Here is a 24,217-nt window from a genome sequence, read left to right on the forward strand (position 1 = left end):
TTGCATATCAATCATTTCAGTTTCGTATAAGTTCATAGCACTGGGGAAGAATAATACTCTCTGAGTGACATTCTGAGAAATTTGTACGTGGAATTACTACCAGGAATAACCGTGACTCCACATACTGTAACACCGAAAGCGGTTGCGTGTGAATAAAACTAGTAAAAAACCTGACGGATTTTAACTTTGCTACGTATAAGTTCGGTTCGTTAAGGTGAATGCTTTTTTCCCGAGTACAGCAACTTCATGTGACACGATAGAACTACTGACCTAAAGGAGAGAGCTGGATCGACTGGACGTGGTGTATGGGGCGGAGGCTGCCACCGCGGGACAGCGTGTCCAGATGGGGAAGAGAGAGAGAGAGCGCCGCAACGCGGAGAAAATGTGTAATTGCCGCAGGGCCGTTGCGTGACCGGGGCGCCGATTAAAGGGGCGCCAACTAGAGCGTGGAGGGGCCCCGCGTGATTTTCTGGTTAGCCGCTTCCTGGCGCCACCAAACGGACCCGCGGCGAACTGCGGCCGGGCCGGACGGCAAACACAGCTTCCGGGTTTTGTATTCCACTTCTTGTTTTGCAGTTAAATTCTGACTTCGCGGTTTCACTTAAGGGGCAGCCGAAGATGAGGAACGTCGTTTCTCCAAGCAGATATGAAGGTCACAGTCGAACCATTTCGACGAGGCCGTCATGGCCTTTGATTCTAAAATTACACTCCTATCTCTGTCTATTCTCTCTCCCCTAGCTCAAAAGTAAAATGATCGAACATTAGTTGTTCACAGTGATGTATTACACAAAAATAAAAAATAAAATATTTATTATGTAAGTGATAGTACCTTCTACAGTCTCATACGATTGAGTCATCCCTGAATAGGTGTGAACATGGTGTTAATAATTCTATGCCTCAACTCCTCTTATCTCGCTGTAGTAGGCAATGACCATTGGTTATACTTACGTTGCAAGTGGCGTTTTCTATTTTCTTGTTTTTCTCAAATCTTTCCCCTAAGAGAAAAAAATTTTCAATACTTCTGATCACAGTTTGTTGAAGGTCGCTTCGTAACACAAGTGAAACAAAATTATTAAGGCTTTCGTGGCCACTTGTTGACAAATTGCCTGTTGGCGTCATTCCCGCGTCCTTCGGCCGACGTTTGTGTGATGATTTTTCTGACGTTTCGCCAGCACGAATGGCTTACACTGCCAAAAGCCTCACCCTCTAGCCCGTCACCAGCAGTGGAAGGTGCAGCTTTGACAATGCCAGCCAGTCGTGCTGGTGAAACTTCAGGCAAATCATCAAACAAATGTCCGCCAATGAACCCGAGACGGAGGTCAACAGGCAATTTGTCACACGCAAAACAGTTAAGGAACTGCTTCGGAATTGCATAAGTAAGTTCCGAATCGATAATTGCTATGTTTAGTTCGTTTTCATTTGTGCGAAGCATTTTATAATCAAAATCCTTTCGGAACAATACGATAACTGCGTTACACCGTAGCATTTTAATCAAAAACTCAATTATGTACATTTAATAACGACAAGCACTTTTCATAATGTGTTCCAATAAAAATAGTCATTCATGGCATGACTATCGCAGCATGACCCCGTACAGCAGCCTGCATCTGTATTCTTGAATCGCCTCGCTACGTTTCATGAACCGCGTTTCTTATGAACTAAAGGAACTTAGAAGGGAAAAGGCTCTCAAACCATCATATAAAAAATAATTCTATGGTAGATGTGCGTATGTCTCGGTTGGCCCCTGTAGGCAACAACCGAGCCGCGCTACGTACCCAGTGGATCTAGGGCGCCTTGCCACGGTTCGCGCGGCTTCCCCCCTCCGTCGGACGCTCGAGTCCTCCCTCGGGCACGGGTGTGTGTGTTGTCCTTAGCGTAAGTTAGCTTACGTTAGATTATGTAGTGTGTAAGTCTACGGACCAATGACCTCAGCAGATTCGTCCCATAGGAACTTACCATAAATTAAAAAAAAAAAAAATTGCAACAGACGAAGTGCATGAGAGGAATTCGGCTGGTAATATGAGAATTACATTAAAATCTGTAGTGTTGTGCAACTAAGGAGGTGGCAGCGAGATGCGTTTTGCACAGAGACGGACAATACTACGCGGTGTCGCCAGTGTGTTCTCTGTGTCTGTCCCACGCGTCCAGCTCCAGCCGTTGTGCATCTTTGTTACTGGCGACGTTGGAGTTACCGCCACACTAGGATATTTTTTATGCTTTTGACCCTCCGTACAGACATTTATGTGCTGGGAAAACTATCGGTATTGCCTTTTAACGTAAAACTTGTAGTTTGCATCATGCCATCCATAACGAACACTGTAGTTACAAGTACCCCCTGAAAATTAAAGCCAAAACTACGCGCAAGACAAAATGCAAGCCAAAGATAAAAGCCGCAGAATGAAAGCCTGAAGGAAAGAGTAAACGGCTTGTCTGGCACCCGTGTCCCATAAGGAAATTTAGCAAGGAGTCCTGTACTCTCTGCTACACTCCATGTCTTCCAGGCCAAGATGTTAGCGTCTGGAAAACTTCAAGGCCACCATTGTCTGCCTGGTTGCCCCACACAACTGACAAAGTAAGCCATGTACTGCCAACGAAAACAGCTTCAACATCACACGTGAACAGCATTCGTTGTCCACGAAATACATTAGGCCCACCCATAAGATGCTGCTTACTAAACTGTCCAGCGACATCAATTTCAATCGCCCTCAATGTCTTGTAAATAGGTGCACTGTGCCGCCAGCGACGACGGTAACCACGTCGCAGATGCATTGCCGAGGCACGTTAACACACAGTTTGGAAGGTAGGAGATGAGGTACTGGCAGAAGTAAAGCTGTGAGGACGGGGCCTGAGTCGTGCTTGGGTAGCTCAGATGGCAGAGCACTTGCGCGCGAAAGGCAAAGGTCCCGAGTTCGAGTCTCGGTCCGTGCACACAGTTTTAATCTGCCCGGTAGTTTCATCTCAGCGCACACGCCGCTGCAGATTGAAAATATCATTCTGGAAACATCCCCCAGGCTGTGGCTAAGCCATGTCTCCGCAATATCCTTTCTTTCAGGAGTGCTGGTTCTGCAAGGTTCGCAGCGCAGGAGAGCTTCTGTAAAGTTTGGAAGGTAGGAGACGAGGTACTGCAGAAGTAAAGCTGAGAGGACGGGGTGTGAGTCGTGCTTGGGTAGCTCAGATGGTAGAGCATTTGCCAGCGAAAGGCAAAAGTCCGGAGTTCGAGTCTCGGTTCGGCACACAGTTTTAATCTGCCAGGAAGATTCATTTCAGCCTAAAGGAAGTTTGCAACAGGTCAATATGCAGTAAAGTGACACTCAACGTTAATAAAACAAATGTTATAACTTCCGTTTGTAAAGGGAAAATGGCACTGAGAAATTAACTGCAGATGGCACCTCTGTTGACTGCGTAAGAAACACAAAATTTCTAGGAAGGAATATTGATTCTTAGTTGAAGTGGTTTAAATACACAAAGATACGTGCAGACAGTGTCTTCCGCGTTTTATGCTCTTGGAGTCCTGTCATCAGTGTCCAACTACCAGTATCTCTTAGTTACGTACAGTTTATATATACACTCATTTCTTAACTATGGTATTATCTTCTGAGGAACAAATTATTAACATAGTTTTCAAACTACAGAAAAGGGCCAGAAGAATAATAACCAAAAATAGTAATCGAGCTCGTCCTAAAAATCTGTCCAAAACACTGGGGATTTTAACTACACCATGTGATTACATTTACCAATGAGTTGTACACATCCAAAATGCGTAGGCTGGACAAAAAGTAGTTGAAACAATTCTGTAATTCATATATGACTTTATTGACAGACGTTCACCATATTACTCACAAGGGAACCTCCCCATCGCACCCCCTTCAGATTTAGTTATAAATTGACACAGTGGGTAGGCCTTGAAAAACTGAACACAGATCAATCGAGAAAACAGGAAGAAGTTGTGTGGAACTATGAAAAAATAAGCAAAATATAAACTGAGTAGTCCATGAGCAAGATATACAACATAGGGGACAATATTAGCTGATGAGCGCCGTGGTCTTGTGGTTAGAGTGAACAACTGCGAAACGAAAGGTCCATGGTTCGAGTCCTCCCTCGAGTGAAAATTTTACTTTCTTTATTCTCGCAAAGTTATGATCCGTCTGTTCGTTCATTGACGTCTCTGTTCACTGTAATAAGTTTAGTGTCTGTGTTTTGCGACCGCACCGCAAAACCGTGCGATTAGTAGACGAAAGGACGTGCCTCTACAATGGGCACCGAAAACATTTGCTCGCAAGGTCATAGGTCAACCGATTCCTCCACAGGACAACACGTCTGATATATTCTATACGACACTGGTGACGGAATGTGCGTCACCTGACAGGCATATGTTGTCGACCCATCTAACTTGTACACTTGGCGAATGGGTAAAAAGATTCTTCTACCTTGCCTATTTAGGTTTTCTTGTGGATGTGATAATCACTCCCAAAAAAGTAATGAAAACATAAGAGTTTGTCACATGAACTGCAACAAATGAATGCAACGGTTTCACAGTCGCACAGTTTTCCCTGTGCTCTGTCAAAACATATGTTTTTAATTTCAAATTTTTCCGTGTGTAGACCGTCAAATCCTGCATGTGTCCAAGCAAATCTGAACATGTCCTGGAATTTTGGAGAGCGAAGTTGATTATGTTTGAGAGCCTTAACTTTGATATTAGCCTGAAAATAAAAAAAATTTTCTCTCGAGGGAGGCTTGAACCAAAGACCTTTCGTTTCGCAGCTGCTCACGCTAACCACGGGACCACGGCGCTTCAGACTTTACCATGTCCTTCATGCTGCCTATCTTTGACAAGGACTACTCGGTTTGTATATTTTGCTTATTTTATTCATAGTTTCACACAACTTCTTCCTGTTTTCTCGATTGATCTGTGTTCAGTTTTTCAAGGCCTATGCACTGTGCCAACTTGTAATTAAATCTGAGGGGGGTGCGATGGGGAGGTTCCCTTATCAGTATAATCGCCCGCGTCTCGATCACCTTCCCGCTCAGAGACGGAAGGCGTCGTATACAGTCAGCGCAATAGTCTCTGTCGATATCTCACCAGGACCGCCCATGCCACGGTTGATATTTTCTCTGGTGTTGTAGCGCATTCCACGAAGACATTCCTTAATTTTTACTATCAGACCGTACTCCCACGGATTCATAACGGGTGAATACGTTTAATATTCGAATATCTCCCACCACCACGTACGCGGGAGCTCCTGCACGGAGTTCTCCGTGTGGCATCGTACACTGTCATGAAGGACGATGGGATGCAGTGCCAGACGGAGGCGTCGCTTTCATATCAGTGCGGGACGAAGGTGGAGTCACAAGACACTCCAGTAACAGGCTGCAGTGATCGTCTGCCTCTGCGGTGTTCAGGCGCGTGAACTGACCTCCCACACTTTCACACAACAGGCAATGCAACTGACTCAACCGCAGCCATGTCCGCTCACTGCACTACTTCAACTGACCTTCTGCTATCAGGTACAGGCACCGCGTATGCCATTTGAAGCATACACCTAATATCGATAGTTACTACATAAACAGCTCTGTTCATTACCACGAAACAATAGCAAGACTGAAGTTACTTTTGCCTGGAAATAACAAAAATAAAACACAAAACAACATTTTCTACCAAGGAAAAAAACTTTACAATAAAATGCGCAGGAAGATTAAAGACATTATTGAAACGAACTTACTTAAAAAGGCACTTAAAAATTGCCTGATAAGAAACACATTCTGTACCCTCAAAAGCAACGTTAATAGCTCAGAGTAAGAATTTGGTAAAAATTTAACACTTGTAAATAGTAATAATTATTATAAAATAAATAATTTCACATGGGACTTTCACACTATTTTTACCTTCATATTTTTCTTTTCTGGAAGAAGTTTTCCCAAAGGTGTCCAGTGAGTATTAGCATCACATTATCCTCTGTCAGCTCAATTTCTCATTACTTACAAAGGGATAGTTAGAAAGATGCTGACGCAGTTTTTCAGGATAACAAATGGGAAGCTGCGATACACAGAATGGAAAACAGAAATCGTCGCTCCGGTCCTGACATCAGCTGCCTGTCACGAAATAACGAGTGTGTGTACTGTCTGCAGTGACACGGAGCGAGCATTTGACATTATCAAATAAATTAATTACAAAACAGTCTTGTGCAATAGGTGGCGCTGCTTTAAAGAGACTGGCCTTGTATTCGGGAGGCAGCAGGCTCTCGTCTTCATCCGGCCATTTCCTGTAATTGTTACGTTACATCAAGTCACTTAGGAAAAATATGATCATATCGCAAATCAATAGGAGTACTGAACAACAGGTGTATTGCTCGTTAAATAAGAAGTCACCCAATAACTTTCTTTGGCGCTTTTCAAGTACAACCCATCCTCATATTGTGTGCATACCAGAAATACGTAGCAAATAACAGAAACCGTGACTATAAAAAGGATATGCAAGAGTATGAAACGACAGGTATCCTCACAGTTGTTTAGCTGAAATACACACCATAAACATCTCGGTTATCAGACACATAAGGACAGTGTGTAACAAAACTATCCTGCCACACTAACTGACAAGCTACAACGCGATATCCAAGAAGACAATTTAACCGACCAGAGAGCGGTCATGAATACTAAAGGAGGGCCACTAGGAACAAAAGCAGATTTTTTTTTCCTTTTATAAGAAATGTAGTAAACAAAATTACAAAAAAATGCCTCTGAGCACTATGGGACTCAACTGCTGTGGTCATAAGTCCCCTAGAACTTAGAACTACTGAAACCTAACTAACCTAAGGACATCACACACATCCATGCCCGAGGCAGGATTCGAACCTGCGACCGTAGCGGTCGCGCGGTTCCTGACTGTAGCGCCTAGAACCGCTCGGCTACTCCGGCCGGCATAAACAAAATTTCACTTCTGCAAAAGTTTACAGGGTATAAATAATGAAATGAACTAAGAATAGAAATTTTGCACTATACAGAAGGTACCATTGATAAAAAAGACGTACATCCCAAATGACAGAAAAAATGAGTAAAAATTTCTGAACAGTTAAATAGATTCACACCTTCATACAAAATTACATAAATAAAACAAGTGAAGGAAAACAATTTAGAGATAATAAAAGCCGTCGTAAGATAGGGAAAAGACTCAAACCCTCTCAAAGTTAGGCGAAGGAGATGTTGCAAATAGTCTCATTAAAAGATAAAATAAATAATATAATAATAAATACTACAGGAACGCAAAGGAAAACAGAGGGCGTAATATACTTTCCAAAGGCATTAGGCTAAGCGGTGAAAACCTTCTGGGTACAAGAACAGTAGTTTTGGATGCTGGGGACTCAAACTCTAAAGAAAAACATATAACAAAAGTGATACGTGCGGGAAACAGTTTCATGGAGTTGGAGGTATAAAGAATGGGATAATACTTGTGCGTGTGATTAAATTACAGGCCCAGTACTCCACTGGGGTACTTTAAAGAACCACTCGCGTATAAAAATATATATATCGGTAACATAAGGTGCCTCTCTTTTAACAAATGGCAACCATGTGCAGAATTATATTTGTAAGTGTGTTTATGAAACACAGTAACAAAGTACCTACCAGTTTCATCCATGTAAACTGAGTCACAGGAACCACATGTAATTTTATAGACGCCTGAAGTGTTTTATTTTTCAGGCTTGTCATCAACATAATTTCTCAACAAAACATCCACTTTTTCCGCGTACGAAAACTAATCTGCAATTTAACTTTCCTAAAAGCATATGGAATAGCCTCTCTATGTGATCCTGAATAAGAGATAGAAGTATTTAGTGATTTTCCTGAGGTTATATTACACTGAAGATCTCTTTTATGGAAGACTTTTTTTCCCAATGTCACGCATAAAGGAATCTCAATAACCACAGGCTCGACGTACCTGCTTGGTAATATCAGTTTCCCATTCAAGCATTCAGTGCCGAAATATAAGTTGACTAATCTATTACACATCGAATGAAAATATGCACAGCGATAATAATATCAATGACTGTTGATCTACCGAAAGTGAGGCATCCTCTTTCTTTTTAATAAGATCTAGAAAAATGAGACGCTTCTTATTCTCTAATTCAATAGTGACACAAATTTTAAGATGTATTTGGTACAAACGCTGTATGAAATTCAAAATATCCTGTTCATTACCACGGTACACGATAACAATGTCGCCCACGTTTTTACTATAAGTAACAGTTTTATCCGTGATTGGCAAATTATTTTTGGCGAAGGTGTTCTCTAAGTCGTTAGTAAAAATTTAAGCTAGAATACCAGATATAAAAACCCCCTCGCAAACCCATCAGTTTGATTGTAAATCTTGCGACGGAACACAAAATAATTGAGTAAAGGTTGAGAAAAATGAGCTCGAGAAGTTCACATGCTATGCAAGTACTTAATTTTCAGTTTCAAACAATTCTGACCAATCGTTTCCAAAGTTTCGTCAAACGGAATATTAGTGTAAAGTCTGGTAATGTCAAATGGGGCTAGCATGGAAGGTTCTGGCATAACACAATCCCTGATCAATGCTGCCATTTCGTAGCTGTTCTTAACGGTCCCCGTGTTACAAAAAGCGAAAGCTTCTTTCATTTTGGTTTAGCAAAAACTATTTTTTAAATAATTTGGGCTTTGAGATTCATTCACGATCGGTTTCGCCGGAACATTTTGTTTGTGAAGCTTAATCTGTGACTTTAATTTGAACAATTTTGGACCCATAATAAAACGTCTTTTTTTAGCAAAATGTGAAGAAAACAAAAAATTAGAATTATTCACACTTTTTTCTTCAAATCGTCCGTAAGTCTTTGCATATGATTTTTATTTATTTCCTTAAAAAAATCTAAAGTCTTAGTAATATACATCTGAAATAAGTACAAGCGAACTGCCCTCATCAGCTCTTGTTTCGCTAACACTACTTTCACGTAACTTTGCGTTAAGAATCCTGACTGAAGATAGGAGAGCTTCGGATGTGACTTAATGAGGCCTTGCGTGTTTTTACTGCAGTGTCTGCCTGAAGACTTTCGGAAATTTTACGCTATTCACACACGTTTCTAACTTCAGCGATGACTCTTACGACACTTTGGCTATTCACCGCTGTTGAAAGGTTGAAGTTCACGCCTTTGCTTGGCAAGTGTTTTTCATCAGAAGATAACTCAAGGTTTGATAAGTTAACAACTTTGTTTACAAAAGGATGTTTACATACTGTGTGCTTACTGCTGCTCTTCGTGCTACAAGTGCACGTGACTCAAGTACGTATCTGAGCGATGAGACAACTTTTTACCAAAACAGGAAATCACAAATCAAATAACACATCTTGAAAAATAGTGAAAAGGATAAAGAATGTGATAAACTGTGGTGTTAATTAGATGCTTAGCTCTACTCGCGCTCTGATTTCACACTTAACTCACATCACAGTCACAGGGCGGCCATGTTGCCAAGCTGTCTTCTTTTGCTATCACATTTTAATGCGTTAAGAACTAACAGACAGATTCTTTAACTGTAACTTTGCATATTTGGGAATTACCGCACTGAGAATACACTGCTTATTAAATGCGATCTTGAGTTGGTTAACTGAAATCCTTCTTTTTGCTAAATACAAATTTCTGTCTGCCTGTAAAGCCCAAAGCGCCACAATAACTTGAATTGTGACATAAAGTCTCGGCGGAAGAATGTGGCCATATTTCAAATCAGTAGACATACTACGTAATTGCTGTATTGGTCACTAAATAAGAAGCCACCAATTACTGTATTTGATGCGTTTCGGGTAGATCCCATCCGCAGACTGTAGTGAACATCTTGGTGATCAGGTATATAAAGACAGTATGTAACAAACAAAGGTGTCGTGGCCATCCTGATTTAGCAAACCGTGATTTCCCTAAATTTTATCAGGAAAATGCCGGGATGGTTCATACTACAAGGCCACGTACCGACTGCCTGTCCCATCCTTGTCACGCTAGACCTGTAAGTATTTAAATGCCTGTTTAATGAATTATATTTTTGTTGTACTTAAATTGTAATACCAAGAAGTGTAAAAGTGATGTACGGACGAATATTGCTACTATTATTACTACTAACGACGCTGTTGGCTGGAGCGTCACGTGGTACTATGATTTTTGGCACTGTGCATCGCTCCACTACCCAAAATCTTACGTGCGTCAGCCAGTCACAGGGCGGCCATGTTCCCAAGCTGTCTTCTTTTGCTATCACATTTTAATATCTGCTTACATTAACATCTGGTTTTCTTATCTCAGTCAGACTAGTCTGTGTTTTATTTTTTAAGCTGCTCTTTCTCACTACTGAATGTTAGTTTTAATTATGAGCGTAATACTCTAATTACCTCTGATTTGCTGAGACGGTATTTGGTGCGCAGTCGTTGCTGGCAAACCCTGGGAGGAGCGCTACAGGTCGTGGTACACTTTGTTATCAAAAGTATCCGGACACCCCCCAAAACATACTTTTTTCATACTAGGTGCATTGTGTTGACACCTATTGCCAGGTTCTCCATGTCAGCAACCTCAGTAGTCATTAGACATCGTGAGAGAGCAGAATGGGGCGCTCCGTGGAACTCACGGACTTCGAACGTGATCAGGTGATAGGGTGTCACTTGTGTGGTACGCCAGTGCACGAGTTTTCCACACTCCTAAACGTCTCTAGGTCCACTGCTTCCGATATGATTGTGAAGTGGAAACGTGAAGGAACACGTACAGCACAAAAGGGTACAGGCCGACCTCGTGTGTTGGCTGACAGAGACCGCCGACATTTGAAGAGAGTCGTAATATGTAATAGGTAGTCATCTATCCAGACCATCACACACGAATTCCAAACTGCATCAGGATCCACTGCAAGTACTATGACAGTTAGGTGGCAGGTGAGTAAACTTGGATTACATGGTCGAGCGGCTGCTCGTAAGACACACATCACGCAGGTAAATGCCAAACGAAACCTAGCTTGGTGTAAGGAGCGTAAACATTGGACGATTGAACAGTGGAAAAACGTTGTGTGGAGTGACGAATCTCGGTACACAATGTGGCGATCCGATGACAGGGTATGGGTATGGCGAATGCCCGGTAATGACATCTGCCAGCGAGTGTTGAGCCAACAGTAAAATTCGGAGGCGGTGGTTTTATGGTGTGGTCGTGTTTTTCATGCAGGGGCTTACACCTCTTGTTGTTTCAAGTTGCTCTATCACAGCACAGGCCTATATTGATGTTTTATGCACCTTCTTGCTTCTCACTGTTGAATAGCAATTCAGGGATGGCGGTTGTATCTTTCAACACGATCGAACAAATGTTCATAGTGCACGGCCTGTGGCGGAGTGTTTACACGACAATAACGTCCCAGTAATGGACTGGCCTGCACAGAGTCCTGACCTGAATCCTATAGAACACCTATGGGATGTCTTGGAACGGCTACGGTCGCAGGTTCGAATCCTGCCTCGGGCATGGATGTGTGTGATGTCCTTAGGTTAGTTAGGTTTAAGTAGTTCTAAGTTCTAGGGGACTGATGACCACAGATGTTAAGTCCTATAGTGCTCAGAGCCATTTGAACCATTTGTCTTGGAACGCCGACTTCGTGCCAAGCCTCAGCGACCGACATCGCTACCTTTCTTCAGTGCAGCACTGCGTGTAGAATGGGCTGCCATTTCCCAAGAAAGCTTACAGTACCTGACTAACTCGTATGCCTGCGAAAGTGGAAACTATCATCAAGGCTAAGGCTGGGCCAACACTATACTGAATTCCAGCATTACCGATTGGGGCGTCGCGAACTTATACGTCATTTTCAGTCAGCTGTCCGGATACGTTTGATCACTTAGTGTAAGTACTGCTCACATGTCTGGCCATCAGACTGGTCCTTTTCGAAAACCTGTAGCGCCCTGACTTGCGGGTGGCACCGCTAGGCGCTCGTTGCATCCGCTCTGTCCAGCACAGACACCCAACCCACAGAAACGAAGTGCCAGCTTCTTTGATGTATTTTAATAGTTGGACGGGAGGACTGCATCGTCACAGTGTGTTCTTAGACTCCCAGGAGGGCACATTTTGTTTATTATCAGCATATCCCAGCAGAATATGTGCCTCAACTGAAAATCAAACAATGCATTCCCTTTTGGTTGGTTTGATGGTTGGTTGATTTGGGGGAAAGAGCCCAAACAGCGAGGTCATCGGTCCCATCAGATTAGGGAAGGATGGGGAAGGAAGCCGGTCGTGCCCTTTCAAGGAATCCATCCCATCATTTGATTGAAGCGATTTAGGGAAATCACTGAAAACCCACCCGAATTCCAGTCCAGTGTGCTAACCATTGCTCAGCCTCGCTCGGTGCGTTACCTTTTGATTCATAGCTCATTCAACGAATGCTGCTCTTTGATTCTTCAGCTGTTTATTTAACAAAATACTGCTACTTATTCAGATAAAGAAAAGCACATCACTTTTCATAACACATTGCATAGAACAGATCGTCTAAAAGTCCCAAGAATTGTAGCTGCTGCTATCGATGAGATTTGTCTGACTCTCACACCTGGCGAAGTTCGAACGGTGGCATGCCTTTCAAGTGGCCCCTGTTAAAGTTTTTGTACAAACAGTGAGTCCCAGTAAATTAGAGCTTCCCCCATGGCGTTTGAAAATAACTTCGTGTCGTTTTTGTATAAACACTACATCGTTTTTTTATCAAGCAACACTTACTTTACATGTCACTTCAGTCTTGTTTCGTACAATGTCTTCGATTATCAGCACTCGGAAAGAGCAGAATCTACTTTTTTCGCGTTTTCTGTAATTACAGCACAGGCAAGAATCTGTACTGAGGAAGTCACAAGAGGATAATAGCTAAATTAGGCGTGAGCCTAGCCCTTTTTAAAACCTCTCTAGCTTTTACCTGATGCATACCATATACGATATGCTTGTGCGAGTCAAGCGTCAGATATATTGCTCTATTGAACTGTTAGTGCTCTATTCAGGCATGATGCAAGGCATACGCTATTAGAGCAGCGAAAGACGTGACATTATGTAACCCAAGGCACCTGCATGCAACAGCACGAAGATACGAGAAGTCGCACTCCACAAAGGAGAAAGCACTTCCTTAGAAGTTATATATATGAGAAACTTTTTAGAGGAATGCGGTGAATGCAGTGCGGCGGTGCGTTTCCACAGTAACCTGAAAACAGCTAAAAATGTGATTATCTTTCGTTTCACTTCCTTAGCTGGCAAATCTTCTGAAGTGTTCGAACGCCCGTTCGTGCAGATGGTTGAAAATATTTGTTTAAATATTCTTTGTTGTCCAAGCTACGTAATGAGGACAGCGACGTAAATGAAAACAACAAATTAAGAGAAAATAGTTTCAATACTTTCCTTTGGAACATGATGGACAACAAGGACTTCACAGGTAGTTCTTAACTTTTGCATAAACGTTCCAGAATTATGTAATGAAGTACCTCAAAACCCTTAAGGTGTGTAGATCCAGCTCAAAGCACGGAAAGATGTTCAGATTAGCTGGCCCAAAACTGAAACTGTACTGAAACGTCTCCAATTAAAATTGACTGAGCAATCTACAGAAAGCTAAAAAAAGTTCCGATGTCCTTACAAGACAGTTCGTGAATAGCTCTATGCGGAGTGTTCTATAGTCTTATAAATATTGTGTTGTTCAAAACCAAAAAGGAAAGTTCTGTGTGCACATGTCAGGAAAATAAATACTTGTTGATGTATAGATCACTCTATCCTACGAGAGCCATCCATCTGTTGACAATATAGGAGGTTCTCAGTTCTGGCATTCGTGCCCATTCTTGGACCATTGTTTTCGAATAATCTTGAGCTCATAAGAATTGACCTGGTTGACCTCGAATTCGATAAATGCATGCGACACACGCATCTGTAATGGCTGCAACTCGACGATGCGTGCAAAATTCTCCAGTGTCTTTAAATGCGTCCCTAGTCATAAGTGTCTAGGATCAAAGTCAGTTACACGAAGCGACTACGAGACGTACCGCCTCGATCAGTTCATGTGTCATTAGTGTTAGGTTCTGTCGTACGAGGCAGAGGAAGTGATGTGGCGCCTTGTCGTACATAAACCACATCAGCTGTCTTCCTGCAAGGATAACTTTGTCCAAAACCGCCAGTGATCTCTGTCGCAGAGCTGGTGGTAGACTCTATTTATTTGTGTGGTAAAGTGTATTGCACCACGAGTCTTTCAGCCGCAATTCCTGTCCACATATTGACACTACAGTGAATCTGATGCCTTGTTCCAAGATTTCCTTTTAAGGATCTGTATCCATCCACAAGTGCTTGTTGTGGAAATTTATTATCCAGTTCCGAGTGAAGCCTGTCTGGAGGATGTTGCACGCTTCCTTCCTGGATTGCTTACAATTAAAGGAAACGTCGAGGAAGAATTTCTTTACCAGCCTGTACATGGAGTATTGGACAGCACTTGTCAGCCGCGCTAGTGGAGGAATGGAACAGCCCCTCCCCTCCCCCCCCCCCCCCCCCCCACAAGAACTCTTTACCAACCTTGTGGCCAGCATGGAAGCATGCTGTAGAGTATGTACTGCTGTCCGTAGTGAACACATACCCTATTAAGAAGCATGTCGCCCCTTTTGTAAATTCCAGGGGACCATCACAAACCGCGGTGAGTTCAATATATTTATTGTCTCTGAATAAAAGTGTCACTTCTGTTCGTCTCATTGCAAATTTCTTCCAGTTGCTTTCTGTATTCCACTGTATCAGTTCTTTCTACGTGTGGCGCAAACTTCATAGAGCTATGTTACGTGCCAATGACCTACCATGCGAAACTTACTTCCATTCTTAAGTTTCGCACATCAGTGTATTGTATTTTGTAGGCTAATCATTTCGGAAAATTGTTCGCTTATCTTTATGCATTACTGTTTGTGAAAACTGCAACAGCCGGGAGGAATGGTCTGAATCACTCCAATAAGGACGGATGTGTAGAATGGTGGAACCATAATAAGTGACTAAGATGGTGGAGGAGTGGCGGGCATATAGGCCCAGAAGCGCCCTCTTTTATGTGAACACTCAGTCGGTGCAAGCATTCAAACACCAAATGTTCTGTTTCTTTCATTATGCTAAATAATTATATCTCGTGAAATGGACATTGCCTGAATCCGAAAAAAATAAATAAACAGAAAAAAATTAAAAACTATAAAGAAAATCATCTGTTCAACGCGAGTCTAACGCCTTAACCACCGTTTCAAAGGCGAAGGCATTTAGACTAACTGGCGTAGTAATACTTACCCTTGATATCACAGAACGTATAGTAGGAGCTATCAGTGCTTAAAATCGTTCTTAAAACTAAACTTTTTTCTCACTGAATGCGGAACTATTCATCAGAGTCATAGTTATTTATGAAACAATGGTTGAAAAGCAATTTTCTAACTGTACCACGGAGTATAAGAACTATCACAATCGATTGTTTCCTGACGTATTCTTAGGCGCAATTTTGCTATGATTAAATGGTCCACCGTTGGCAGTATATCTTCGCTATTAAGAATACAGCTGACCCGGAGAGGCTGCTAAGTCGATTCATTAGTAACTAATGGCCATTAGGGGAGTTTCAGGTGTCCCTAATGACCGCGGGCTATCGATCTTGTTGAGATTTCTGTCGATCTGGCGGGCGTCTGCGCGCGCGCTTTGGACGGATTTAGCGGGTCGGCCCAGTTTATTGGTCTCCTTATAAGGATGGAAGCGACGCCCGCGGCAGGCTCGCATTATGCCCGATTAATTGGACAGGTGGAGAGTCAACGACCAGATGCCTGCAACGCCCCTGGACCGTTATTCTAGCGTCCTCCTGGGCCGCTCACTTCTGCGGCTCTTCCTGGGGTCAACCACAGCGGCCAGTTCAGAACCCGGAGCGGCGGAGAAGCATCCGGCGCAGATTGTGAGGCCGCAGTCAGTGTAATAAGAGCTCTGTTTCAGGAAGTACCAGGACAGCCAGGATGTAACTGGGTCTGGAGCACACAGAACTCCACGAAATGACCGTATTTACGAAGCCAGTCAGTAAAAGACTTCCTGCTCTAGATGTATGTAGACTCATGGTACATTTAGAATTTGTCATGCTTACATGGACTACGCCGAAGTATTAATCAGAAAAGTAGATCTTTCGAATCAGTTTCTTTTTCTCGTCTTCCCAATACTTTTTCATTCTCCCGTTCTGCTGCTTTTTATTGTTCCTGGTTCAAGATTGTTTCCGTTAACTCAATTTTTCATGAAAACCCTTGAAGTTTTTATTTTGGTTGTAATTTTTTCTCGCTTTGAATAGTCTCCAGTTACTTTCAACAGTTCGAAACCTTCCTGAGGACCTTGTATCCATTGATTTTTGCTATTTCCGTAATTTAAATATTGCAGAAGTCTTTTCATTACTCTGTCGCTCTACACTTTTTACACATGTCTTAAACTGACGCACTTCTCCGAGTTGAGTGTGAGGGTTTGACAGAGATACTTAAAACGGTTTTAGAGTTAATACGCATCCCCTGTATGTCGTAATTGTTCTCCAGATGACTCGTTAACAGTTGTTTTAACAAATGGATCTCTTACGAACAACTGCACTATGTAGTCAAAAGTATCAGGACACCCCCAAAAACAGACGTTTTTCATATTAGGTACATTGTGTTGCCAACTACTGCAAGGTACTCCATATTAGTTACCTCAGTAGTCATTAGACATAATTAAAGGGAAATATGGGGCGCTCCGCGGAAATTCCAGAATTTGAACGTGGTCAGGTTACTGGGTGTTACTTTTGTCATACGTCTGTAAGCGAGATTTCCACACTCCTAAACATTCCTAGGTCCACTGTTTCCGATGTGATAGTGAAGTGGAAACGTGAAGGGATCACGTACAGCACAAAAGTGTACAGACCGACCTCGTCTGTTGACTGACAGAGACCCCCGACACTTGAAGGGGGCTAGTAATGTGTAATAGGCAGACATCTATCCAGAGCATCACACGAGAATTCCAAACAGCATCAGGATCCACTACTAGTACTATGACAGTTAGGTGGCAGATGAGAAAACTTGGATTTCATGGCCGAGCGGCTGCTCATAAGGCACATATCACGCCGGTAAATGCCAAACGACGCCTCACTTGGTGTGAGGAGCGTAAACATTGGACGATTGAACAGTGGAAAGACGTTGTGCGGAGTGACGAATCACGGTACACAATGTGGCTATCCGATGGCAGGATGTAGGCATGGAGAGTGCCCGGTGAACGTCATCTGCCAGCGTGTGTAGTGGCAACAGTAAAATTCGCAAACGGTGGTTTTATGGTGTGGTCATGTTTTTCCTGGAGGGGGGTTTGCACCTCTTGTTTTGCATGGCACTATCACAGCACAGGCCTACATTGACGTTTTAAGCATCTTCTTGCTTCCCACTGTTGAAGAGCTACTCGGAGATGGCGATATCATCTTTCAACACGATTGAGCACCTGTTCATAATGCACGGCCTGTAGCGAAGTGGTTACACAGCAATAACATCCCTGTAGTGGACTGGCCTGCACAGAGTCCTGACGTGAGTCCTATAGAATACCTTTGCGATGTTTTGGAAAGCCGACATCGTGCCAGGCCTCACCGATTGACATCAGTACCTCTTCTCAGTGCAGCATTCCGTGAAGAATGAATCGGCTTCCATTACCCAAGAAACCTTCTATCACCTGACTGCACGTATGCCTGCGAGACTGGAAGCTGTCATTAAGGCTAACAAGTAAGGGTAGGCCAACAGCAGACTGATGAACAGCATTAGCGATGGAGGGCGCCACGAACTTGTAAGTCATTTTCAGCCAGGTGTCCGGATACTTTTGATCACATAGTGTGGCTGGGTGCTCCGGATGTTGCTCTAGTTCAAAAACTATCTCTGTTAAGATTTCCTATTGCATCTGCTGTCAACAAATATGAAAAAAATGATAAGAAAGTGACTACGATAGAACAGTTCTTAAAACCTCACTGCCTTCCGTCTTACTTAAAAACCACATCTGCATATGTGCACACATTGCCTTCCATGATGTTCCCCCTTTTTTATATCTATGTTCACCATATTCTCTCCTTTGTTATTTTTAACTGTCTTCTATTGTTTGTTCTATGTCTTTCGGCTGAAGAGCAGCGCATATGCTGCTGCCAGCCCGCCCCGATGGGGAATTTAAATACATTAAAGAAAAAAAAAATGTGCACACATTCAAGCTCTCACACCCTTATGGCACAAACAGAACACATAACAAACAGTAAAGGTTGCAACTGTAATAACAGTAATATCCGAATGGCTTTCTGACTGTGTTTTTTTTTTTTTTTTTTTTTTTTTACACCAGAGTGTGGTAAATTCTCAGAAAAATCTGCTCTTGTGAATAAATACGTAGCTAACATAATGTACTTCAGACGTCATTAACTGTCCTCACGTCTTTAACTAACGTAATTCTAAAGTGAGAGCACCGAATAAATTAAGAGACGAAGTTCTATCACGAAATTTTAAATGAAGGTTAAATTGAAACTAATGTACGAAGGAAACTCGTGGTTAAATTGAAACTAACTGCGACTCTAATGCTATTTTGTCGAAAACTGACATTCTGAGCCCGTGGCTGTGTACAAAACATAGATTGACTCTTACAGAGAAGACAACAGCAACCAGCCACTTTTTACAATGCTAAATATTTATTTACGTAATGCCGTTACTGGTTTACAACCGAAAGGTTCATTTTCAGACGCTATGATACATTTTACATTAGCTTTCACCTTTTTTTCCCCAAATGATGAAATTTGTTTAGGGTGGTGATGTCGTAGATAAAATCGCGCCATTACGTTCCAGTGATGATGCCTGTGATCATTCAGCAGCGAAGATCAGCAGCGAAGACTGTTCGATTGACTTTTTTTAACTATAATTATGCACATAATCTGAAGCACCATTCACGCACCAAGAAATTTCAGCATAATGTAGCATAACATATACTAGCAGTCTGAAGATGCACCTTTCGGTTCGAAACCGGTAACGGCGCTATTTAAATAAATAAATAGCAAGGTAAAAAGTGGCTGGTTACAGTTGTCTTCTCTGGAGGAGTGAACCTATATGACTGCTACTCATCGTAAAGATGATGCGCTGAGATGCAGATAGGCACAACGAAAAGACTGTTACACTCTGAGCTTTCGGCCAAAGCCTTCTTCGGGAAGGACGGGAAAACACGCATTCACACAAGAAGGGACCCCTCACAGACACATACGCACATGAACGACCAAGATTACATTTCATGAGCGCGTGAGGTGTGCCTTAGGCTTTGGACAAGGTGAAATGTGTAGCAGTCTTTTGGTAGAGCCTGTTCGCAGTTCAACGTGTCATCTTTACAATTACTAGCAATGCATTTTATGATTGTTATTATTCCAACCTAGTAATGTGTGCTTGTATACAGTAAGTTAGCAGAACTAACTGCAATCGAGAGTCTTGTTTATACCTAACACCAATATTTTCACCGCTGACCGGCTGTTCACCATCTTTAAAGTTTTGCCTCTTACATTACGTGAATTAATCGAGTTAAAATTGTCTTTGAAAATCTGTAGCGTTCGTACAGTTGTGGACTAGCAGTCTTTTTATTCTTTTGAAGACCAACGGTGGGATAACAGTGTGTTCCGTTTCTTGCAGTGTCGTAATTCCACTGCCTCCAGCTATTGACGAGATGATCTCTCGATCCCAACTCTCCAACTCCGTCGTTGATTAGCGCTGATCGCTATACGGCGAAGTATCGCCTCGGACATTAAATAAAGTAACTGGAAGTTTATTGAATTCAAAATACGGCCTTTTAACGCTCTTCGGTGACAGAAAATGCTTAAAACCATTTCAAACAATGGAAGGTCGAGATAGGAAGTAAGTGTCTTTTAATTGTATCTGTCTGCAACTTAAAGTATCTTCTTTACGGTAAGTAGCAATCTGTTAAAATCACTTCATTTTCTGTTCATCGATGGGATGCAATAATTTTTTTTTCGTAGAACCCACATAACTGTTGCAGGCATCAATGCGCTCACACGCATTTAGTTAGATGACTGGGAGCAAATGTATTCAAAGGTTTCATTCTGATGTATGTTCTATGCCCTTACAATCACACAAGTAGCACCAATTACCTTTTAAATTACGACAGTCTTCAGAACACTTGATCTGATCCCGCTAAAGCACAATCTATGGCACTTATCCTCTATTCACATACACGTTTTCGCTTATGACTACAAATAACAATTTCATGTCGACACTTGCAGTATACCCACTCTTTCTGTCTATGCCTTACCAATAAGAGTCGCAGCTGTTACTAATTTTCTGCCGGATAACGTAATTGCTATCTACCATTAAAATTTATTGTATTGTCTTCTTTTCTTTCCTTCTCTTTTCTATATTTGCTCTGCGACGACTTTAGTTTATTCTTCTTCTAGTTCTATTATCTTCTCTCTCGTCATGCGCACTTTTCTGTTGAACTCTTTAGAAACTTATTTTGTTGTCTTATTATAACACGACGCCATTACACCGTCTCTAACAGCCTCTTCATTGTGCTCATTACTAATAATCAAAAACTGCATTAATTTAATATAATCTCGTAATCGTTTCTGTTCCTCCTTCTGCTCCACGTGTCAGTGTCCAATACTTACCCCTAAAAAAATTCTATTCCTCAGTTCCCGAAGTCGTGCATCCCCGATCACGTCTGCAACAAAAAGCCTCTTCACTCAACACCTTCACTTGCCTTTGTTTTAATTTCTCGGATATAAATTTTCTCCTAATGTGAGTAGGACTCTACATAAATCACAAAGTTTGCATTGACATATAAATACACAACAACAACTTATACATTTACAGACAACAATTAAGTTCAATGAAATATAAGTTCAATTTAGGATTTTTGGGGGAAAAAAGAACATTAAGAACATAATACGTCAACATTCCAACATAGACAACAAATGAAAAAGATAGTATTTCAATCGTTCTGATAGAGGAGAAAATCTTGGCCACATCTTATTTCTTTTAATTTGTAACTGCCATTTTCGGCTACGTTGGATCGAAGAATTATTTGAGAATTCTCCCTTCATTTACCTCAATGTTTTTTCTGTTTTTATTTCTATAAGTGTGGCAGTTCAGTGTGCTGCATAGTAAACTTGAGGTTTTATTACTGTTTTATGATATATAATTTTCGTATTAATGGTGATTAATTTTCCGTTGTAGATATCCTTGGAAGCTTGATAACCCTACTCCAACTTTTGGAATCTGGCGACATTCGCTTCTTTTGTCAGTCTATACATTTGAATGATTTCTCCGAGATATTTTAAATTTTTGACGTTTGTTAACTTTTGCGAAATCTGCTTTAAACGATCTGAGGCACATGTATTTGTCATGTATTCTGTTTTGGATGTCGAGATTTGAAGGCCTGCTTCCTCTGATATTCTTTCGGGGAGCTTTATTTGGGCGATATCCCATCCTGTACCATTGAGAAATGTTAAAAGGTCATCCGAAAAAGCTAGGCGGCTGATTTTGATTCCGTTGTCTTTCGTTCCTAATTTTGTTGATCTATTCCAGCTTCATGTAATGCGGTTTTGCATTCTCTAACAATTTTTTTAACGCAATTAAAGAGTGTTGGGGACTGTTCATTCCTTTGTCGATCTCCTGCTCTGATTTTAAGTGATTCAAATGCTTCCCCTTGTAATATAACTTTCGATTTAGGGTTCGTGAGAGATCGATTAATCAAATTAAGTGGTTTAATACCTACTCTAAATTCTTATTGTGTAGAAAGCAGGGATGATCTGTCGATATAAGCATGAGATCTTTTTTTAAATCCACCAAAATGATTACGTAGTTTTACCTCGTCATCGTGTAGTGCTTTATTTTGGAACTGAGGTTGAAGATTTGTTACACAAATAATCTTCCTTTGCGGAAATTTCCTTTATTTTCTTCTATATGTTGATTGATTTTTTCGGACTTTTGCTTTACCAAGTGCACATTACGGTTTAAATACCACTTTTCTCTTCAGTCTCTTACATAACAGCCAAAAGCTAGGCACAGTACCAGCTAAAATATTACTATAATTCGTGAAGTTTCTTTCAGTATACCACTGATAAAACGTTAATTGTGTAATCTTGCCACACTTTATTGTAATCAAACATAGAGAAACAACAGTTTAAGGTTGCTACACGTATGAAGGGGACATGCATCTGTCATAAAGTTACGTTTATTGTGCTTTCAAGAAAGTTATTTATACAGTTGTTTCTCAAAACTGTTACGTGTTCCACACGTATCTAGTGAGTTTAACAGCAAGTACAAGCATTTCATTTTGAACTCTCCTACCAATCTATTTCTCAATTTACTGATCAGAAATAACCACCAAAATCAGTACTCGAGGCCATCACTCTTGTAAATAGCAACGCATAACGTCAGGCTACTTTGAGGTCAGTTAAGTTTTTAGCTGCGTTCACTACTCGACTATTTCTCTAGAAATACTATGTGTCGTTTGTACCAGTGTATCCACCATTTTTTATTTGATATTGATGTTCAGTCAAGTAAGACTTTACTCTCGCTATATATATATATATATATATATATATATATATATATATATATATATATATATATATATATATATAAATTTTTAAATCGAGCTGTGGGATTTAACAACTATCAATGCAGTACGAACTTTCGAACTGGTCTAGTTGAAAACTGAGCTGCTGTTTAATACTAAGAGAATATGCAATATTTTCAGTAGGTACATGATTTTTTCCTCACTAATTGGTACTTGTATGAGAACAAAAGAGAGTCTACAAAGATTGTACGTAGAACCGCCACATAAGCACAGATACACAGTCGCATTTTTTTCCAAGATATAGTTTTTAGAACAGTTGTTAATTGGAACGATAAGTAGCAACTTCGTTTAATACCTTACAGTAGCAGGTTTTGACGCATTCCATTCTTCTTGCCACTTCCCAATATATGGCAGACATTAAAAAATGTTATACCTGAAGGAATATAGCAACCATAAATAATGCGTTTGTAATAAATGCATGTGATGGAAGCCCTATAAATGAGAAGGAATACATTTGGCGTGGGATACAAGGAGCATGTAAGGACATGAAGGAACATGACAAATCATTCAAGTTTTTCTGAAACTTACCACCAGAGACGCAAGACATGGAAACCACAGGGATAAACAACAAAATGTATCCCATAACACTACAAGAAAACTAAGATACAACTCTTAACTGAATACATCAGTCTGGGAAACCACGCACTCTTTAACTTAATAGACCACTCAGTATAATATCAAATTTAGATGTATGACTCCGGTCACCCACCAATCCCTCCCACCAACCCCTACCATGTCCCCCCTGCTGCTTTTCATGTAATCATTCCCCTACCTCTCAAACTCCAACACCCATTCTGAATCCCCCTCACTCCCCCACTCCATTCATTTCTCTCTTGGACATCTAACACATCTCCTCCAATTTACACACCACACACACACACACACACACACACACACACACACACACACAAACCACACGACTGCGAAAAACAAAATCTATTTACAGGTTGGCCATACAACCTCTACAGAAAACAAATAAATACACACAGACACTGTGCTGAGCGAGGATAACGTGTAACAATAGTACTATTCCTCTTTCGAAGTTCACAGAAATGTGACGAAGTAAAGAAACAATAAAGAAACAGAAATACAGCGCAAGAAGAATAAAGTTCAAGAACAACGAAAAGTTGCGATAAGCGAATGTACGACGAAGTTTTTGACCTCTGTCTCCACTAACAACAAACAAAAAGGAAGTGGGCTTTAGAATATGTAAACAAAAGGCAAAAGCACTGCAAGTAAACGTACGTCATTGTTATAAATAAATACTGGTTTTATGTAGAGATATTATGTATATTTCCAGAACGACCACAGGAGATGCATCTTAAATAAAAATGAATCGTCTGGTGAAAAATACTTTTTAAATGAAGTTAGCTTAAGATTGAAAACCTGACTTTATCCGTCCCAAGACACATTTTAGGCTTTCACTGATCTTCAATTCGCTTATAATAGTTCCGTATTTATCGTCATTGCAATTACGCCGACTACGTTCTGAAAGCTGTACACTCATGTGCAAGATAATTATTTCTTCCACCACCAAGCTTTCTGAGCCACACAATTTCGATTAATTTATGATTACCGTGCGCTTTCGTTTATACTGTATCCGAAAT

The sequence above is a fragment of the Schistocerca nitens genome, chromosome 5 (genome assembly GCF_023898315.1).
Source record: "Schistocerca nitens isolate TAMUIC-IGC-003100 chromosome 5, iqSchNite1.1, whole genome shotgun sequence".
Lineage (NCBI taxonomy): Eukaryota > Metazoa > Arthropoda > Insecta > Orthoptera > Acrididae > Schistocerca > Schistocerca nitens.